The sequence below is a fragment of the Plectrocnemia conspersa genome, unplaced genomic scaffold, assembly GCF_051122295.1.
Source record: "Plectrocnemia conspersa isolate PC_06_02 unplaced genomic scaffold, ASM5112229v1 ptg000002l, whole genome shotgun sequence".
NCBI lineage: Eukaryota > Metazoa > Arthropoda > Insecta > Trichoptera > Polycentropodidae > Plectrocnemia > Plectrocnemia conspersa.
The window spans coordinates 19,813,736-19,829,237 of NW_028277166.1; the positions used below are offsets into that span (position 1 = coordinate 19,813,736).

General features: G+C 26.9%; 1 protein-coding gene across 1 annotated transcript in view; it reads left to right on the plus strand.

The window, feature by feature from the left end:
• LOC148237983 (5-hydroxytryptamine receptor-like) overlaps positions 1-15,502 on the plus strand; it is a 266,837-nt gene that overhangs the window by 162,242 nt on the left and 89,093 nt on the right. The gene's annotated exons all lie outside the window — the stretch shown is intronic.

The following is a 15,502-nucleotide window of genomic DNA, read 5'->3' on the forward strand; positions in this document are numbered from 1 at the left end:
CCGTGATATATTATTCATATAACTAAACACTTACTAGCACACCCATAATTCATATGTTTGATTATATTGTCTATAATTCCAAATGCTACAACACTTTGAATCATCTTCAATTGACACTTTGTAAGAAAAACGCCGTGATTATAACATATTTCACTGTTTATTTAATTGTACAGAAATAGGCGCAGCGAGCGCTTGCCAGATGACAAGAACTGTCACATTTAAGCAAATTTAAAAGGGAAATCCCCGCTTTTAACGAACTACGAAATTGATTTTAACGAAATAAATTGTATTATATTAATTTGAGCTTTCTTTAAAGAAAATATTAGATTATGCATCAAAGTTTTTAAAAGCCGAATCTGTGTTTAAATATAATAAAAAATTGCATAAATATTAAATATAATGTATAAATTATAAAATTTAATTTTAAAAATACATTTGTATATTATTATATTATACTGTGCTAACACAAAAGGAGGCGATTGTTAAAGTCAAATTTCATGAATAATCCTTAAAATATAAGTTTATCGCTTACCGTGATTCTTGCGGATGTTTGAAACCCTGACATTAATTTATTGATAAAATCTCTATTTAGCTAGAGGCTAACCCTAATGGCTCATTAGCTACATCATTTTGAGCAACCTCTCTACCTACAAGCAATTTTTATGTATTTATATACAATGTATATATTTAAGTATAGTACAATAATAATTAGGTCATAATAGCTTATTATTATATACGGTGTCTGATATATTTTTAGATCGAAATTATAGTTTCAAAATATTTGTTTATTTTAACTATTAGAATATTCGACAAAATATTAGAATATTAAAATATATTCGTATTTATTAAAAATATGTAAAAAAAAACTAAAACACAGTTTAAAATAATGAATATAAATATATACATAATTATACGTTATAAAAAATCAAAATAAATTATATTAAAAATATTAAAGCATAGTTTTAAGCACAGGCCATGGACAGCAAAAAAATTACGCAAATTGGGTTTAAAAACAAGTTCAAAAACAGCGGTTAGATCACTTTATATGTGCTGACCTAACATTAATCAATTTAAAGTATAATCACCAAATATATACATGATTGTCTTTATATCCCGTAAAATTAAGCCGTCTCTTAAAATCGAGTATACAGCGGTTATTGTAAAGAGGGAAGCGGCTGCTTTTTCCGTATTTAAGGTCTTAGTCGATGCTAGTGTAGCTCTGTTTATTGCGAGTTTAAATGAATTGTATATGCTGGTCAATACAGGGAAGATTTTTGGGGGTTATTATTTGTTACTTTTCTTATTCAATGCATATAAAAATCAATTTATATTTAAAATAATTACACACATTTGTAAATCATTATTATATACTGCGATATAAAAATAAGGATGCTATTTTATTAAAATTTTATGAATAATCCTTAAAATATGTAAATTTATCGCTTACCGTGATTCTTGCCTTTGTTTGAGATCCTGCCATTAATTTATTGATAAAATCTCTATATTAGCTAGTAGAGCAACCCTTAATGGCTCATTAGCTGCATAATTTTCAGAAACTATTTTTTTATGGTAGTTGTTTTAACATCTGTACATTTGGCAACGCATTTGTTTTTCGGGTAGAAAATTCAACTGAAAGTTATTTATGGTAAATTTAATGATGTTTTTGCGTAAAAAATATACTTGTTCAACATGTTATAAATACTGATAAAAATTATCAACACGTATTGACATATACGTATATTTAAACAATATACGGATCATGTTGCACGAGTGATTCTTCTAGTAGCTATGGTACTACTATTATTGTGAAATACGTAAAAAACATTTAATATTATTGCATTAATTATATATACAATATATTTCTGTATAAATATTATTAGTATTTTTAATTATTAAAACAATAATTCCATATATTCCATCTGACCATATTAACCCAAGCTCAAGAAACTTTTAACATTGCTCTACAAATTGGTAACGCCACACACTGGCCAATATGGGAATAAATTACGAATGAAAGCCAATCAAGCAATTTAGTAATGGTCAACCGCAATATTCTCCATCTTTGCAACCGAACGGTAACGAGCAGCAAGGCCACGTGTATTATTATTTAGATCCAAGTTTCCGCCGTCTCAATCAAGATGTACGAGGGTTTGTTTAATTGTGACCCACCCCCGGTTCGCCACCCTTGCTAATAAGCAATACGCCTAGACAACTTAGACAACAACTAGACTCGGAGACAAACACTCCAAAGGCCAAAGTTGCGAGGCGGCTCCGCGAACTTGCTCAATTTGTGAGGTCATTGTGGGGTTAGTGTGTGACAAATCGAGCGAAAGAAGCTAATGATGTATGTGCGCATTTAGGGGGTTAAATGTAATATGAGACATTTAAACCACCTGATAAAACAGTGTATTATATAAATTAAATGAATTTCACAAAATTGTTTGCGTAAAATATGGACAGGTTTATATATTATTCAAATTAAAGTTTATTTTAATTTTAATTTTAATTTTAAATTAAAATATTACTGATGTATCGGTGTTAAGATCTTACGCACGCTGCAACAGTTCTTGTTTATTTTTCTTTAATGCATTAAGCTTTTTCCAAAGTCTTAATTGTATTTTTTTAATCTATCATATGCATTATTTTTCATAGCTTTTGTTGAAAATCCGTCGCGTATGGTGAGATACTTTCCCTTTCGCTTGCTCGCGTATTAAATGACTAGAGTGAGTGAGAGGCGTGCGTTACATGCGTTCCGCACGCCTTATCTATCACTCACTCTCGTCACTTAACACGCGAACGAGCGAGAGGTAAAGTATCTCACCCCCCGCGTATAACTATAAATGTGATTCGGTAAAATTTTATTTATAAATCGTTTATAAAAATCAAATTAATTTTTTCTATTTTTATTATATGTATCCTTTATTGACTTTCAAACAGATACGTTAAAATGATAGCAGTATATAATTAGTATCAAACAGCACAACAATGTATAAGCAATATTTACGTAATCTTGGCTGTGCTCACTTCATTAAATGATACTTCGTAAGCTCTACGAAGGAAATATATTAAAGTTTACGGGCACAATTTCCAATAAGCGTTTTATAACGCATGGCTTGAAGTATTGAAGTTATATGTATTTAGATATACATATAAGTTTGTACAATACACGCTTAAACCTATAAAGTACACAATATTGTGTTTATAAGCGGGTGTGTAATAAATTTCATACAAATGTGCCGGTTCAGTAGTTAAACAAAATTCACTCTAGATTAAGTGATAAAATCAAATTTATACACTAAACTTCGAGTGACTGGCGCCTGAGAGGCGTTATAACTGTTTACGTTTACCAATTTGGAACGATCGGTTAAAAATATATTTAAAGTTTAGAGCTTGAATAGTAAGTCTTATTAAAATATATGTATTGCATTTTTTTAATGTCGGCAACAAGCTTTTCTTTAGCTATTAAAATTATATTTTAGCACTTAATTTATAGCATAAAATACTTAAGAAAAATTTATGATTTAAATAAAATTATTTGCAGATCTATCAATTTATAGTTACATGGTAATTCACATAAATCGTATTTGATTGAAAGCACCTTCATCAATCATACATGTTATTTATACATACATGTGTAGTATGTGAATATAGGTACATTAATATTGTAATATCTTCCATAGATAAATGGCGAAGTGGCTACGGTTTACATATTATAGCAGCTGCTAATATAATTCATTTCACAATGTTGCATACATTTGTTATCAGTTCTCTAATAATAATAAATTATAATTTATTTTGTATGCTTTAGTCACGTTTCACTTACAAATATGTTTAGCATTGCATCGTTCCAAAAATATATTTATCACAGTTCCTAGATATTATTTTATATTCTATTCTATTTATTGGGTAATGCCGGAATAAAACAACCTAGAAGCCCAGGATTACTGTAGAAAAAATATTTTGTGTGTATGCTGCGATTACAAAGGAATTGTGCATTGCAAGTCTTTTAAAGATGGCCAAACAATAACAGCAACATTTTATTTTGTGTTTATCTAGATCGTTTGCAAGAGGAAGTAAAAAAATCTCACACAAATACGAATATCTCCTCCATGCTGTTCCCCAAACCTTTCTTCACCGACTATTTATTTTGATCAATTCAACACTTCTAGACAAATAAAAGAAAATGCAGACAATGTGAAAATGGGCTACCAGCATATTTTAAATCAAAGCCTCCAACTTTTATGCTTATGAAATTAAAAATTCTTCAAAAGGTGGTAGAAGGTTACATATTTAGAAAAAATATACATTTTTAATCAGCAAATTAAAAATAAACTTTTAGAGTGATTGTTTCGTTACATTAAAAAATACATATGATTTCTCTGTACTATATTTTAAATCTTTTAAAATTTTAATACTCTAATTTCCACATATTTATTACTCTATTTATGGCGCAGTTTTATTTAAAGCAATATAAATTATCTAATGCCTATTTCTTTATATAAATATTTAATTTATATTTTGATTGATTCACTAACATCACTTGAGTATTCATAGTTTATTATTATTACTCTTATTTTTGCAAATTTCGCTTTTTTTAAATATAATACTTTTAATGTAGCTCGAGTTTTCGTTTATTAAATACACTATACTGTAAATATTTTTTATCTAAGCTTCAGTTTATACTATGAGAGTAAAATATATTTTACTCTCATAGTATAAAGTAAAGCTAAGATAAAAAGTATTTCACCGTCTGTTTGCCTTTTCTTTAATACTATAATATGTACGTTATACTTTTAGTTATAAAAGCCTACAATGAAAGTGCAAACTTGCTATAAAATATATATTATAAAGTGCATTTTAAAAAGTATGCTGACCTCTTTATTATGCATTGTTAAGCTGCTCGTTAAAAAATGACGTTTACTTTAACTGTTTTTTTAGTCTTTTGGATGATCGCCAAAGTGCTTTAAAATTATATTGTTTAAAATCAAAGATTAATTTAATTTTAATTTTTTTTACTATTTTAGTAAGAGTACATGTAAATATGTTATTTACCAAATATTTATATTTATAGATAGATAAGTATCGATATAAATTTAAATAATCTTACAATTTTTACATACATATGTATGCACATTTTGACATTAAAAAATATTGGCATTGTGAAATGAGTTGTGTTTAACATAATAATAATTTTATTACATACAGATTTGGATAATCCAATATTATAAATTACTAATTATAACAATTCACATTATTTTTAGCGACAATATTAATTATATTTTATTAATATCTTTAGTATAAGTATACTCAGAAAAATAATACAACATTGCTAAAATATACTTGAGTTCGATATGAATTATTTATACTCAGATATATTTATTTTTACATAAAAAGAGAATCTCAAGGAGAATCTTAATTACACCAGGACGTTGTATTTCGAGATAAAATCAAATAAAAAGATTCCCACGATACAATATAAAACGTTGATCGTTTTCAGAATCCGAACCGAGACGTACCGGGAAATGTTTGAGAATATTCAAAGAAAATTTTGTTAATTCCGCTTAGCAATTAGGTATGTAGGACGGGCGAGCAACAAAGATATCATTTTCTGAATGTTCCGTTATTCTGTATTTGGGAACATGCTTTGCCATTAACTATAATTGGGTTCAAAAAGAAGTTGTACTTGTACGGTGTGTGCGTCATTATTACAAGAAAATGCCAAAAAACGAGCGAGAGATAAAGGATTTTTTCTCCCCTCAAACCCTCTATCTCTTTTCTTTCTTGATTCGAGAAAACGGGACTTATATTGTAACGTCGGTCTTTACAACAACGGTACAAACACAATTTTTCTATAGCAGCCGTTCTGGATATAATCGTTTTAATCGTTTTAAAATATTTTTGAATCTAATTAGTAACGTTAGCTAGATAAGTTTATTTAATTAAAATATTGTACATATATATGTATTAATTAAGCAAAATAATATAAGTCTAGTCACTATATAATGAAGGTAATTTTATATAATAATAATTATAGATAATAGTTCTTAACTTTAAGCTAATGTTGTAGATAATGTTAACAATGAAAAAACTATGTTGTTTCTATAAAAATATGCCAAATTAATTAACAATTGATTTTTTAAAACATATTTAGAAAATCCAGATATATTAATATTACGTCATAAATAAAACCTTATTAATTTTAAACTTATATGACTAAATATTGGCGAAATTCTTACTATAAAATACTATGATTTAAGATTATTTTTTTTATATAAAATTGACAGTATAGTTTTAGCAGTTATTGATAAAAAATAATAAATGTCTTATATACAATTTTGGAATATCTTATAGAAAATCAAATATTGTTGCGTTATTTTCATATATAAATTCTGCACAATTTATTTTGCAGAATTTATTAAAGTTCCACTAAGGTTTGATTAATGAAACCTTATTAAAGAGCAATTTGCTATAAAATGTTATTATTACTAGTTACTGTATATTATTTAAATAAATAACATATTATAGATAATTCTCAACCTTATAATTATATTTCATTTAAAGTAAAACTAACTCAATGTTTATTAATAAATAGACAGTCAAAAAAAGACATTTACATTACACAAAAATTCCAATAGATTTTTTTGCCGGGTGCCAGTCACTCTTTCAATGAAAAAAAACCTGTAATAGAGACTTATTATTTATTACACATTATAATTTATTATGTGTAGTAAATAATAGACTTTCAATTGCCTTACTATTAAGATCTCTATTTTTCTGTACATATTTTCAGTAAATTATAATATATATTTTATTTTACAATTTCTGGCATCAAACTGGCTGCAAAATGCGCTGGTTTCGATCAAGCTACGTTTATTTTTTTAAATATATACATAAAATATACTTATTTAGCTAATATTGTTTCTCAGTGTAATTCCAAAGTTTATAGCACAACACAGAACGCGGTTAACCCAGTTTATCCAATGTTGTGAAGCGTGTATGTTTGAATTAAATATTACACTGTTTCTGTGTTAATAAATATTATATAAGTTTTTATATTAAAATACTTAACATACTTTTTAAACGAAAAGTCATTTTTAATATAAAAATATATCGCTTTAAACTCTACATTGTTGATAGCTTCAAGTCGGGTTAAAAGCGTAAGTTAAATTAAGTAAACCCTGACTTTATAGATCGATCAGATTTTATCGCCATATCTGAGACACGATGGATGACTTACAAACACAAGACGAACCCTTTCAAATTCAATAAAGCCCTCGTAATATATCGAAAGCGACGCTCATACTTTAACTCTCTAAATAAAATAAGCCTCCATTAATATTATTTTAATTAACAAATCAATCGTTGTCAACTTCCATCGGTCTAAATCAATCACTGAACGTAATTCGCGCGAATTTTTAGTACTTGTAATGTACAATAATATACTTTGCGACTTTCGCCGGCCATAAATCAAAATTTGTTTATCGCATTTTCTTTTGCAAATTAATTTTCTCCTCAACTCCTTCGGGAGCTCGATGCGAAAGCTCGTAATTGATATGAATTTAATTCGCGAACGTTAATTTTGTGCGAGCACGGCAAAATATTTGTAATGCGATCTTATCCGCGTAATGAATGGCCACTATAAATTTTCTATAAAATGACATATGGGCACTGGTGTAATTCAATAGAACCCTAAATACAGAGTGTTAAATAAAATTAGAAAGCTTACACTTTTAATTATATCATCCGAGCGAATTATGGCCGTGATATATTACTACTATGAAGTCCATAATTTTTGAGGGAAATTAAACACAGCTCAATCTTTTAATCAATGATGTTGAAACATGACAGAATTTTAGTTGTGTTATAAATTTAAAGCAAATATTATCGATGTTATTGATGATGAAAATAGTTTACACCGATTAACTCACAAATAAATATAAAACCATTTTGCTAATCTTTAAACCCTATATAAAATGTCTTACTCCTAATAAAACGGTTACCAAAATATTAGGTTAAATGAAACTTGACACGTGTTTGGTGCCGAAAAAGAGAGCTTACTCTGTATGTTTTCAATAAAATTTAGACCTCTTTGTTTTTTCTTCTTATATACTAATATATGGTAGATTGCCGAAGCGACACGGGTTCCATGGTAAATTATCGAATTTATTAGAGCATTATGTTAACGTGTTTTCCAGTGGCAGTTAGTTAACCTCGACTAAGAGCAGATTGTAAACAACGAGAGGCTATCGGATCAGTTCCCGCAATACGATACGTGAGGATTGCGCTGATAGTTTAACAAGTCTTATGTATTCGCATATATCTATCTAACATATATAATAAAGCAAACAAGTTGAATGTACATACACCTATACTTTGATAATATAACAAAATTTTTCATTTGTGCAATATTAAATTATATTTAAATAATTTAAATATCATACGAGCGTACAAGATGAGTTTTAATTTAGCGCATATTTCTTAAAATAACAGTTTTGCCATTGTTAATTTTAACAAAACAAACATTTGCCTACTAACATGGCGACCCTCGTGTATCACCAACCGCAGTATATTTATACTTAACCGTATCAGATTATTCTTACGGGTCACCGAGAATGGATTAAATAATTTTGTGTGCTATTATGATAAGTTATTCTTAATGTGTGTGTTAAAAAGGAACATTATAATGTTGGCATGGCATTGAGTGAGTATATATATTATCTTCTTAAATCCTATTAAAATACGATATACTATATGTAAATTAAATAAAGTGAATAGACATTATAATATTTTGCTAAAATATTTTTCAATCGGTTTTACGAAATCAATGCAAAAATAAACGGACTACATAAATAACATTTGACTAAACACAATGATTTCAATATTGTGTATTGTTATATTCTTACCGCAATTAATTCTTTAAAATATGTTATATCTACTTAATTTTGTGAGTTTAATATAAAATATAAAAAAAAACTCATTTACATAAATTCAAGTTTTTACGGAAATAATATTTTATTCTTTGGTGGAAAATTTTTATTTTGTGTGAGTTTATTTGTATATTAAATATTTTTAAACTTTTAACTTTTAACGTTGGAATAAAATATGTTTTTGTGTTTTAATATTTATTTCTATATAGTGTTGTTAGCTATAGAAACAAACATTAGCGATGGATGCAATATCTTAATCATATATATGTTTTAGCAGATTTTGCTGTAATTAAAAATCAATCGTGTGTATTTAAGTTATAAGGTAGATTTTTGATTTAAAAACAATTAAAATGCGTATCCCGAGCATTGCAGTATTAAACTTGCTTCGTCCTCGTCTCCCACTTTTAACCTATAAGCGTCGCGAAGATATTTTCTCTCGTATATATAGATGTTGTTAAAACATGTATTTTAATCAAATAAAATATAAAAAATCATATGATTACACAGCAAAATAATGTTTTATATTTTTCCTGTCTTAATTATATATCACATAGTAATAAAACATTAAAGAGTTATAAAGCTTAAGATATTAAAATATTTTAAGAAGGCTGCAACCATCACCGCTGTAATTACAACTGAAATTCGGCACGTAACGGTCTCTTTCCTGTGTATTTCGGGGCTTGCTCAATTGGGTAATCAACCCGCGCATAATTTATGTAGTGACGTGCCGTACAAGCGCAGTTGGTTTCACTTATACACAGCTACAGCTATGTTATATACTTTCACATTTCTTCAACTCAATCAACGAACTTTTTTCTTTCCAAGTACATACCAAATGTAACTTCTGGAGATTCTGAAGTATAAATATGTTTACAGCAAAAGTATATTAACTCTAAACTTGAAATTGGGAGTTTATTTCGTTTTCTTAGGAGTAATCAATATACAGCATTTTTTATCAAATAAAATTACCTTATTTTTTTATATCTTCCGTCTGAATATAATCTTTATAGCTATCGTTGTGCGCTGAATCGCGCAATAACCGTACATCCTTATTTCGCCTTTATTTATCTCCGGTTCTCTCTTGTGCGAGATTAGTCTTATAACGGTCGTGTGAGATCGCACACCCAACTTTTTCCATCAGACGGGCTCAATGTCACGCTTTGCTTCTCCTACATACTATATTTTCTACTCCTGCTATCTGTGCGCGTATTTTACAAGATTTCGGACCCTAATTCGAAATTAGGCCCCTCGCGGAAACGGGAGCATCCCTTTGTTGTTGAATCTTTAATGGAGTCTTCTGCCCCAAAGTCTTGGCGGCTCCCCCGCGGGACCCCCTTTGACTCTGGCAAAATTAATATTGCCCCTAAACATGTTTAACGTGCGACTAAACAATCAATTTGTCTTGTGAATAAATATACAGAGAGAGGGAGAGAGAGAGACTGAATTCTTAATGAATGCTTGAAGGATTTTTGACTCTTGAACTCGTAAATCGTTAGAAAATTTATTCCTATTGCTTTATTAGTAGCAACATATTTTAATTATTATATAAAGCACTATAAAAAATAGTTATGAATTATGAAAATAATTACTTTGAGGTCCAATCAATATTAATTATTTAAAATACACAGTCAAATTAAAAACATATACTATGTGCTCTATAAATAACATATAAAAATCTTAAATATTGTTTATTATATTAGGCATCAAATATTTTAAGCATGAAAAATTACCTTGCTCTTATATATCTATATATTATAATTTATATAAAATAAATATGAAAACATTATTAATTTAAATTATATTTGAATTGCTCTTTATATAGCTTATTAAATCATTTATATATTTTATTTTCAGGAATAAATTTTACAATAACATGTTATATAAAGATCGAGTCATGGTTATTATATTACGCATTTAATATGTTTTCATAGAAATGTTCTTTTACTTAAACATATTAATTTATTTGTTATATAAAAAAATTGTATTAAAGTATATTTAAATTGCCTTTACAACTTTCTAATGATAAATTATTTTCTAAAAATCGCATGTTATCAATAACGCTAAAAAATAATAATAGTTTTTGGCTACACAGATTTTTTTTTTAATTTAAATTTTGAACGGCATTATTGTATAAAAATTAAGTGTTTTTTGAGCAAGCTTAAGCAAATGGGAAAAAGTCTAATTGGAAGCAAATCACGTCAGTGTTTAGCTCCATTTTAAATTAAAATATTATGGTAGCTGTACAGGTAGAGATTTAGTAACACCGCGCTCAATGAAATACAATAGCATTTTTAAAGTCCTCAAACGGCAGTTATAAAAAGCGAATTTCCCAAAATCTACGAAATCGACTGTTAACGAGTTGTAAAGACTATTGGCATTTATGTTTATTGCGCTTTTAACGCGCTTATGCGACAAATCATTTTGTCAATCTCTATAAAAAAAAATATAATATTCTATTTCTAAGTAACATGTAATAAATAAAAATGTTTTGTGCTAAAACATAAAGTAATAACGAGTTATAGCTTGGTATATATTATACAAAAAGTTTTAAATTCAGATTTCATATTTATTGTTTTCATTTAATCAAATTTATCTTTCTTTTTATTATATATAAAAAAATATTGAAAGAGTCTTTTAAAATTGTATTTTACGGTTTTTTAAAATATATAATATTTGTAAGTATATCGCGAAAAAATCATACAAAGGCCCAATTGTTATAAATCGAGCTAGAATTGCTATGAAGGTAGCGAAGCAAAAAATAAACGAAATAAAAACCAGCAGTGTCCAAAATTTCACGTCGGATTCACAAATAATAATTTTCCACCGTAATACGCTCGATTAACTCCGCAAAGCCGTACAAATATTTCAACTTTTCGACACTCTGTGCAAACGCGAAATTTAGCCGAAAATCCTCTTAGGCGTCGTCGACATTTGCATCGGAGTATGCAAAATAAATGAACCCTTCGCCGGTTATCCTTAGCTTCGACCCTCCCCTGCCAGACTACAGGGTGGGCCAAAGGAAAAGAATAAAGAAATTTTCCGTCGCCGGATTACTTCCAACCAATAACCGCGTGATGCCGAGCCCCAGACGAATTGTCTTATTTTTCTCTCCTCAGATTTTCACAAAGACACTTTACTTATTCTATTCAGGATTATCTAGGCGAGATCGCATAAGACATACAAAAATATTCATATATTTCAAGTGCTAATTTCTTAATAATGTATAATATTCGAGAATTTATAAGGGTTTTGTATAGTAATTAATTTTATTTTGCGCAATAAATAATGGAACTTTGCTTTTTTTATTGTGTTAAAATTGCATTAATTAAGTTGAAAACTACATAAGTAGCTTAATAATATAAAAATAATATAAAAACAATATAAAGAAATATAAATACTAAATATTCTTTATAAATTATTGCTGATAGTGATTGAAGAAGACCTTATTGTATTGATATGAATTCCGTCCTGACTTTATTGTAAAGTAGAAACGTATGCTTTATTTTAATAAAAAAATTTATAAAAATAGTATACTTAAAATTAGCGTAAATCTGATTTTATGTAAGAAAATAATAACTTTTATTCAAAAAGCACGTTGTCCCTAAATATTAGTGACACTTAGAACTAAACTTTCATGCAATTTTTTTTAATTTCGTTCACTCATTAGAAATCAAAACGTGAAATATTATCTTTACACGTGTACTGGATTTAATCTAGTAAGCAATCTATAATTAGTAACCCAAGATAATTTTAGAAATATATTAAAAAGATTTTATTTCTTACAGTAATTAAATATATTTTTCTTAAAAAACAGCTTTACCGAAAATAAAAAAATTGGTAGTCGGAAGGGATCTAGTCTAATGAATAAATATATGTGCTGTAAAAAAAACTTAAATTATATCCAGACTCAGTTGTACTGAAGTTTTTTTTTGCCTATTTACTAGAGATATTCTATTTTCACTTAATGCAACACAAAAATATTTTGCTCTAAAGGTAGCAAATTTTGGTTAACTGCTGCTTTTTTTTTAAATAATCAAAAATCAACAATAATTTTTAATTATTAAATTAAATTAGGCTTCAATATAAACAATAAGTACCTTTCACACAAAAAAATATTGTTTTATAACTAGTGTTTCGTGCACATATAATTAATTGTACATTCTACAACAATATTCTAAAAATATATTATTATAATAAAATTTGATAAAAATATTATTTATAATAGACCAAATTTTATTATGTTTTAAGTTATTATTATTTTGCAAACTCCCAAATCTCTATCATAAAATGTTATTGGTGTTAAGTTACTAACAACTTGATATTTTATTTTTATTTTAGAAATAGATAATAAATTAAATAAATAAGTATAAAATTGCAACCCTATTATCTGAGCCAAACTATATAAGGCTTCCTTACAAATACTATAATATATATGTCATAATTTTTGAACAAGTACCAATAAATAAAAATATTCGTAATATATTGCGGCAAGATAAACACAATGTTCTTTTATCTAATATCTAATATATATAAATAGTAAAAGAAAAACCATGACATAACAATTCATTTTAGAATACGCCGTTTCTTGTAAAATAAATTACAATGTCATTTACGAATGTAAAATAAAACATATATAAATAAAAATGTTAGTATATAATTTAATTTAATTGTTTTATCTGTTAACTTATTATGGACGCTTCAGATTTTTTACTGTCTTAATGTCAAATCAAACTTTTTATTTAAAATATAAAACTTTCATACTTTAGAAGGCATATGCTAACTTAATCTGACATTAAAAACAAGATCTGATATTTTTATTATTCTTTAGCACTCTAAATAATTACCGCAAGAATGTATATTATTTTATTTAACACTTAAAACCCTTACATGTGATCATTAATCGTACGTTTTTCTTCGGTTTCTAAAGATTTTTTCGAACGAATTGTATTTTGTAGCAATTCTCTTTCACGTTAAATTTATCGTTTTTGCAAAAGTTAAACAATAAATGTACAAACTTCATAAGAAAAGTAGCTTTCGCTTATATCTTTCTGCGTATATTTTATTTTACTAAATAACGTTGTTATATTTTAAATAAACCATAATTGAAAGTATATCTATATTATGAGATATGCATTGAATATATCTATTCAAATTATATTTCATAAGCATGTTTAAATGTTTGTGGCTCTGTAAATGTATAAAAAAACAGCATATTGTGAATTTCATTAATATTTATATTATGTTCTGGCTTCTGAACGAGCACTAAACTACAATAAAGGTTACCATTATGCATATTTATTATTTACAATAACTTTTTATTCAGAGATTTATTTGTTAACATGAAAAAAAGTGTTATTAAATCTTACAAATATACAATAGCTAATATAAATTTAATATCTTTATATATTATACTTCCTCATTCCAAATTATCTTTGACCTATTGTAACTATGAACATTGTTAAACTTTAGAGATTTCATAATTGTTGATGTTGTATATTATATATATAAGATAATTAAAAAGAGTGCTATAATATTTTGCCTAATAAATTCACATAATGCTTAAGTCTAGACACAATATTACTTCTGTATCAGTAGTTTTCAATGATACATTTTAAAGTTATATCCAAAGTATATCAGATTTGAATGTACATTATCTCATTACATATAAATAGGTGTTCTTGATCGTATTACATCATAGTCACACTTTTAAAGGACTAATTTAATAATACCTACATTATATAGTAATTATTAAGTACTAAAAAGGTATTGTATTCGTCGAAATTATAAATTATATATCTATATCTGTTAATGTATTATGTCCTAATATATTTTTTTATTGTTCTATACAAAAATCATATACTAATCCCAAATTAATTATCTTACTAATTACACTTTAACATAAAATATAGATATTATTAAATGAGTCCTTCAAATGTGAGATTATGATGTAAAAGTAAGTTATACACGTACTATATAATTCCCTACAAACTATTTATAAACATTAACTAATATGTCATATAATACATATTAAGAGCAGCGCTCTTAATATATTTAATAAAAAGAGGAAATTTATTGTTTATTATTACTGGAAATAATACATATAACATTTTTTTATGTATCTTCTTTTCTGCAAAGTGGCATATACATCGTATTCTATTTTTAATGTATCAAATATACAACGTGACTTTGTGCTGCATTAGATCTAATCTCTTAACTTCTTAGACCGTAAAGCGCAACGTCTTGGTGCAATATATCTTGCTTGAATTTGTTCCTGAAATATAAATTGAGAGACTTTATATTTCTATCCTTGTGTAAAACTAGTTTCTTTTATTTTATAATTTATAGTATTTGTTTTTATGCGGTTAATAAATAATTATAATATATTAAACTTTCTCTGACCTTTTTCTAAACGTTCATAGCAACAAAATATAATTTAACTTGTAACAGGTGTCTAAAAAAGTAGAATTCATATCAATTGTCTTAGTAATAAACGATCATACAAAATACTTTATTATCAAAGACACTGAAAAAAAAAACAGAAAATGGACATTGTTTTATCATTTAATAAAGACTTG